The 8,209-nt window shown below is 35.6% G+C and overlaps 1 protein-coding gene across 2 annotated transcripts in view; it reads right to left on the reverse strand.

Annotated features, from left to right (window-relative positions):
- The window catches only part of ntn1a (netrin 1a), a 123,069-nt gene that overhangs the window by 67,626 nt on the left and 47,234 nt on the right, over window positions 1–8,209 (reverse strand). The gene's annotated exons all lie outside the window — the stretch shown is intronic.

The following is an 8,209-nucleotide window of genomic DNA, read 5'->3' on the forward strand; positions in this document are numbered from 1 at the left end:
ATGTACACCTGCAACTTTAAAGCACTGGGTCGCACTTTAACCATCGATTTTCAGCTTTGCCTTTTCACAATACTGGGTAGGATGGTACTGTATGTGCACCTTATGTGATGTGACGTTTTCAATTAAAATATGTTTTAGTTTTTTGTTTGTTTGTTTGTTTGTTTTTTTAGTAATAAACATGCTTTAACACTACACTGTATGTTTTAGAAAAAATACATTACATGGTGAGAAGCATAGACCTTAGATTAAACAAATGTAAGAATTAAGTTGTTTAGCCTTTATAGGTCTCTAATAAATGGGGGTAAAAAGAATGTTCAGTTTCTAAATTCTTTAGTTTTATTTAGAATATGAAAAACTCAATACCAAAATAAGCAAACAAATAAATTAAACCACAGTGCATGCAAAAACACATGCTTTAATACACTTCCAGCTGCTGTCTTAATATATTATATCAACATGCGCATTTCATACTGCAAGGTTTTCTTCTGAATATCATCCAAGCTCCAAAAAGATTAGGTGTGCTGGAATAAGGAGGAAAAGTCCTTTTGGTTTTATAAAAAATCTTATTCTATTTTATCTAACAGTAACTCTCGGTCTAACAATTTAATCTCATCAACGGAAAATCAATAGAACATATTATTTTGGTTTTATAATATTGTAATAATGCACTGTAAAAATAAACATGTTTTTACACTACACTGAAAGTTTTAGAAAAGAAACATTACATGGTGAGAAGCATAGCCCTATAGGATTAAGCAAATATAAGAATTAAGTTCTGTATAGCGCACTAATAAATCAGGGTTAAAAGAATTTCTAAATCCTATTTAGATCCTATTTCATATTTATTTAAAATATGAAAAAAATCTCAAAATATGCAAACAAATTAAGAAATTAAATACAAATTTTAATGGCATTCATTAAAACATCACAGGACAAGACGTGTATAATTAAATCTAATCAAATATCTCATTCTAAACAAATAAATGTTTGTAATGAATTAATAAAAATAGGCTTTGTTATTCCCTCAGTATGCACGGTGTAACCGTTTTCAAAGTCTGTCCAATTTGTTTCACTGCAGGCTAATGTGATATGCATACAACATTGACATTTAATACTGAAAAAACTTCTTTCGACCATTCTTTGACCAGTATGGTGATGTTATTACCTCAAATGTCAAACATGCACACACTACAAGATATCAAACTAACATTAAGATTATCGTGCCCGATGGACCACAAATTACCAGATCTCAGAATAACTGTCTTTTATCGATAATTATTAATTTTTATAGGCTAGGTTACCAACATTTGACCAACATGCATAACACTGTAATGCACTCAAAACAGGTTCCTGTTTGTGTTGCTGTTTGCATGCGGATATGCCTATTTATTTAATTTCATAACCGCCACTAACAGCTAGTGAGACGCATATTATTTATCGTCTGATTACTTTTCTCTGTTCATTTCTCTCTCACACTCATGCAGAGCAAACAACCTGCAGATGGAAATATGCAGCTTGTTGAAAAGAGCCCATTATGTCAATAAATGTCTAATAATACTTTAAATACAGGTGTAAATGAGGTTTAAAATGTTTTGACAACTTCAAGAAGTTGTTGACAACTGATTAATTGTTTTTGCAATGTATACTCTCAGGGGTGCATTGATAGAAAGTGTGCATGACAAGCAGACAGATAAATCAAGTGATTTATAATTTTCAAACAGGCTTCAAGACAGGTCCAACAACAGCAACTTCAACTAATGAAGTTTTCTAAATATAGACAGGTAGCATGAATATCCAATGTAGAGATCCATAGACAATAACAGGCAACAGAAAATTGAACTCAAGGGAACTTAAGGTGTTTTCACACCTGTGGTTCAGTTCATTTGGTTCAAACCAAGGGCAACAAATGATACATATGATAGATGATGTAGCCTTTTTCTGGAGCTTTGGCTTCTTTTCACACCACACTGATTGCTCTAGTCTGAACCAGTTGAAACACACTAATATGAATTCAAGTGATAACGTTCACATCACTCATTGGCCAGATGTGTCATTAAACATGTTTCTTAAATTTCTTTTAAAATGGTCAGAAGAAACTTGAACAAAATTTATATAGGAACTATGGAACATAAACAAAGAGCGAAGGAAAGGCAACCAATAGACAATGTGATGCTTGTTAGTATAGAGGAATAACTGCGCTGATTGATCATATTCCTGGTCATTCTATAAGTTTGCATGCATCATTTCAGACAAACTATACATTTCGAGAATGCAGTACAGATGCAGCTTGAAAACAAGGTTTTAATGCATTGCAAATGGCAAAGCGCATCACAAGTCACTTCAGAAGTTTCTCCTCCCATAATACACAACACAGTTGACTACAGTATATTGTTTAGTCCGAAAATGTGGAGTACATTTTGCAGTTGGGTCTGTTTGAGTCTAGTTTTTGTTGTCACAAGCAAACCACTTCAGTGGTTGCGAGTGCTGCATTCACACCAGTTCAAAATAAACGGGAAAACAAACCAAATGAGAAACAAGTGATAAATGACAAGTGACAGATAATGAAATAGCTAAGGCAGGAAACAAAAAAAAAAAATAGAACTGGCACTGCATTCCATTGGAAAGGGCTCATCCCTGTGCCCTAATCCTTTAGAAGGGTTTTCCCTCCGGAGTGACAGCTTCGAAGGGATTAGGGCATAGGGATGAGCCCCTCTCAATGGAATGCACAGTGCGACACCAAACAACTTCTGCGCAAAGGATCATGGGGCTAGTTGAACCTTTCAAAAACCTTCATTCCAAAGGGCCCTTCAAAGTGGACTGTTCATTTCAGTTTGGAATGGCAGCCATGACTATTTTCACTCCGAATTGCCCTTCAGGGGGCAATGCATCCTGTTTGGAACACACACCATAGGTCACACATAAATTGATGAAAACTAATTCATAGATGTGACATAAATGGATATGAAATTGAATATACTGAACAGCCAAAAATTAAAACAAAAAGACCACCAGCTATCCATAATCCTATTCTTTCCATAATCTATATTCTGTTGTCAACTTTCATTTCTGAAGATTCAGGCTTTAAACATTACCAGACATAATTCTTGTCACCCATTCCAAGTTTTAGAAACAACAAATAATAACTTGACTTCTAGTTGATCATTTGGTGTCAGAAGTGGCTTATATGAAACACAAAGGCCTCAAGATATATGATCATGTCTTGATTTTTAAATACTTAATTAGGACAGTAAGGTCTGACTTTGCGTAGATCAAAGGTCTTGTCACACAACAGAAATAATGTACAGTATAGAATATAAAGTCATAGTGCAGTGGAAAAGTAGGTAATATTTTGTATGACTCCTATGAGCTGCATCCATACAGTTCTGCAATGACTTGAATATCGTATTAATAAAGTCACCAGGAATAGCAAAGAAAGCATTCTTGCAGGACTCTCAGAGTTCATCAAGAATCTTTGGATTCATCTTCAATGCCTCCTCCTTCATCTTACCCCAGACATGCACAATAATTTTCATTACTGGTGACTGGGCTGGCCAATCCTGGAGCACCCTGACCTTTTTGCTTTGAGGAACTTTGATGTGAAGGCTGAAGTATGAGAAGGAGCGCTATCCTGCTGAAGCATTTGCCCTCTCCTGTGGTTTATAATGTAATGGGCAGCTCAAATGTCTTAATACCTCAGGCTGTTAATGTTGCCATCCACTCTGCAGGTCTCTCACATGAGGCCCCAATACTGAATGTTACCCCAAACCATGATTTTTCCTTCACCAAACTTGACTGATTTCTGTGAGAATCTTGGGTCCATACGGGTTCCAATAAGTCTTCTGCAGTATTTGTGATGATTGGGATGCAGTTCAACAGATGAATCATCAGAAAAATCTACGTTCTGCCACTTTTCCAAATGATCAACTAAAAAGAGAAGTTATTATTTGTTGCTCTTACAACTGAGGTCAACACCAAGATTTTGTCTGGTAGTGTAGTGTAAACATGGACCACAAAACCAGGCATAGGTGTCAATATATATCAACTGAAATCTGAATATAAGTTTTCCATTGTTAGAATAGGGAAAAAATTGGCAGAGATACGACTACTTGAAAATCGGAAATCTAAGGTGCAAAATAATCTAAATACTAAGAAAATTCCCTTTAACTCACTTCTAACTGAAAATACACACACCTCCTCATAATACCCACTCCATCAAAAACACATATATTAATAGCAAATGTAAACAGAGCTAAAAAGAGATAAAGATTCTGAGGATGGAAAATGGCATGACATAAAAAAGATAAACATGTAGAGAGAATATTTGGCTCGGTTCTTTGCCTTGAATGAACTTTCGAGGATATCTGTTTTGTGTGATTCGCATTGTAAGAATTATACAGAAGCAGACTTAAGCGGCCACCTTTATTCATCTCAGTTTGGAGAAAGCCTTCTGGGATTTATGTAGATTCCCCAGACTATGCAAAGCCCAACACACAAAGAAACATCCAGCTTTTGGACTAACAAAAACAACACCACAATACTGCCATTTTACTGTGCATGCACCCCACATCTGGTAAATAAAGGATAACAGTTTAAAAAAAAACTACTTGCCAAATGGAATTGCAGTATGTGAGACATTTTTTTATTTATTTTTTTGCCATGGAAGCCAGTAGCAAAATGATGGAAAAATGTTTTGTATATTCCATTAGATAGTTTGGATGCTAATGAATGAAGTTTGACACTGAACATGATTCCTTCCTCTTAATGTTAAAAGGAAATTTCCTTTATAACCAGGTCAGGCCTTGTTCAAAAATCATAAAATTCTTCTTGAGCTACACTCATGAGCAACATGACCAAATGCCAGTCATCGTAACATCTGAGGCATTAAACAAAATCATATTAGCAGCAGTCCTGTTGCATTGCCAACAACAATAATATGCTTCTTCTTGTATAACCTTAATGGTACCCTAGTTCATTGAGTAAATCTTGCAGACAGAGAACCTGCAAATGCTTCCAGCCAAAATGGAGTGGTGTCAAAAAGGCACCCGGAGTTAAAGCTCAGTGTCTTTTTGGGCTTAGTTCACTGAAACTAAGTGATTGCTCAACTCCCTGTCACAGATTTCACATTCGTTTGGAATGCTGGAAATCTGAGCCACAGCATTAACCGTACGTTTCTCTTTTGGCACTTGGAGAGGGAGAGAAGGGGGGAACTCTTTATGAAGACATTATCTTGTCAAATTAGTCACTGAAGTCATCGATAATGTTGCAGGGCTGTTGGTGTGGCAGTTTTATGAGAAAATAACTATGTTTGAAAATTGCAGTTTAATTCTTCCCTTCAGGCTAGGGGAAGTCCTCTTGAGTCAAGCTAAATTGCTGTCACTATTCCTTAACGCTGTATGTCACAGGACTAATTAAGTTTCCATCCAATTTCTGGAAATAGCTTTGGTAAGGCTCCATTAAAAATGGAAACAATTTAAAATCGTTTAATTGTTATAAAATGTGTGTACAGTGTTATTATTACACAGGTGACCTTGGACCAAAAAACCAGTCACAAAAGTCAAATTTTTTTTGGAAACAGATATGTAGGATGTTTGGCTGAGATCCAGGAATCTGAGGGTTCAAAGAAATGCTACACTTATAAATATTGAGAAAATCTCTTTTTAGTTGTGCAATTAAATTATTAGCACTGCACATTACTGCTTGTAGGCAAGGGCCGCTATAAGATTCTGACAGTATATCTGCAGTACCTTGGACACTAATATCACAGTTTCACTGTATCACGGTATTGTAATTACTGCTCTAAAATAAGTTATTTTTAAATGCCTGGGTAAAAAAACAAAAACTTATTCCCTTCTGAACACGATAAATGTTATTTTGAGAAACATTTCAAATATTTTAGAAAGAGTAAACATGTCCAGCTAAATAATTAAAACAAACCATTGACTTCTGCTGTCTTCATCAAAAACACTGATTTCTTTACAACTTGAAAAAGCATATTTGGACACATTTGGACAACACTGGAGATACTGTTGTCCTAAAAAAACAAACATACAAAAAAAAAAAAAAAAAACGTGAATTTTTTTTTACAAATTAACAGAAACTTTTGTAGTTTTAAAATCTTTGCAGTATTCCTTGAAACCAGTTATCATCCAATCTCTAATTGATTGCAAATGCATTTTGATATATTTTTAAGAAAATAATTTTACAAAATGTCTTTGTGGAACATGATTTTTACTTAACATTGCTGAGATTTTCTGGCATGAACCAAAAATCAAAATCTTTGACTCTTTCAATGTAGTTTTTGAGGTATTTCTATAAGTATAGAGGTGTAACATAAGGTTTTGTGGTCCCAGGTCACATTAATTCATTAATTTTACTTTGGCTTAGTCCCTTTATTCATCATGGGTCGCCACAGTGCAATAAAATGCATATGTTTTACTCAGCAGATGCTGTTCCAGGTGCAACCCAGTACTGGGAAACATAGACATACACTACAGCCAATTTAGTTTCAATTTACCTACAGTTATAGCGCATGTCTTTGGACTGTGGGGGAAACCTACGCATACATGGGGAGAACATGCAAACTCCACACAAAAATGCAAACTGACCCAGATGGAACTCGAACCAGTGACCATCTTGCTGTGAGGTGACAGTGTTAACCACTGAGCCACCGTATCACCCCCTAGATCACATATGTATTTAAAAAATAATCAACAGAAAAACTATGATAGAAACACAAATCTGGTGATGTGATTTGAAATGAAAGTAAATTATGAACATTTTGAATTATTTAAAACAATCATCCTTTGACATAACATAAGGTTTCTGCTTTATCTGTTCCTTCTGCAATAGCACATAACATTTAGTAATGTATTTTCTCAAAAATTTATATATATATATATAATTTTTTTTAATGGTAAATGGTGGTTTAGTTATTTTATGCAAACAGATGTCAATTACTCCTTTGTACACAAACAAGTTTTCTGTTGTTCAGATTTTGTATATGAACTGAATTTACAGTCAACTTGGAACAAGAGCTACTGACGTATAATGTAAGCTCTATCCATGCACAAACCTAGCATCCTTTTTTCCAAACTGTTACACCACAGCAAAACACTTTGGAAACAGAGTCTCTTACACTCCAGAAAGGAAAGTCCATCCCTACAAACAGTGGTGACTCAAAGGCTGTGAAGGAAGAATCCGATCAGTTATGATTCCACACCCTCCGGATTTAAGGATGATTCGCAAGGTTTAAGACAGATTACGCCCAAGAAATGAAAGCCCATCTATGAGAAGTCGACTGTTGTCTTGGGCAGCAACTCCTCTCCACAGTCTACATCCAGTTTACCACCTGCTGTGGTATTTGCATAGCAGTGCTAGTTCCCTAAAACTCAAATAACTCAGGCGTTTTCTGAAAATGGCTTTCGGGAAATAGCTTCTGGGATACCACCTTTGGTATTGGCACTCCTTAGTAAAGGGTTGAAGTGTTATTACATCCTCTAAAATCACATCTGCTTGTGCTTAGTGATAAAAGTAATGTTTTTTCCATCGATAATGCCTTGAGTACATCTGACACCATTTTACAACTTTACACCAGACACTTTCTCACAATCACTCTATATCTCTAGAAAAAAAAAAAACATTGAGCATTTTTCAGTGAGTTTCACACAGGTGAGTGGGCTTGACAAACCACCTGTAGTAACACTCTTCTCCCCATATGCACTTTACCTAAACTCAATCTTACAAGAACTCAATAAGAAAAAACAACATTTACCTGTGAATATACCACAAATCCTGTTGCACTACTTGCTTTGTTAAACCGTAAAATACCTCTTTTGCACAGTATTTTGCACAATACTGCTCTGTCTTATGTAAAATACTTGTATAGTCAGTCCTAGGTAATGGGTATAAATCTATAGTCAGATTAACGCTTCAGTACATTGGCTATGTATGGGTTTAAAACAAACCAGGCTCATTCTGATTACGTACCCCAATTTACATTTAAGGAGAGAGCAAAATACGTCCCAGAAGCTTAGTATTTTTGCAATTTTGTTTTCGCGAATCCCCTAGAGGCCGCTGAGATCTTAAATATCTTTCACCAGTGCAATTTGCGCCTGCTCCTCTCATGTAAATCCACCTGAAGCCACTGTTGACAGACTTACTGACCAACAGACCAATCCTCCCCCTTCCCTAAACCCGACCAATAGTATTT

Source organism: Danio rerio, chromosome 6, assembly GCF_049306965.1.
Source record: "Danio rerio strain Tuebingen ecotype United States chromosome 6, GRCz12tu, whole genome shotgun sequence".
NCBI classification, from domain to species: Eukaryota; Metazoa; Chordata; class Actinopteri; order Cypriniformes; family Danionidae; genus Danio; species Danio rerio.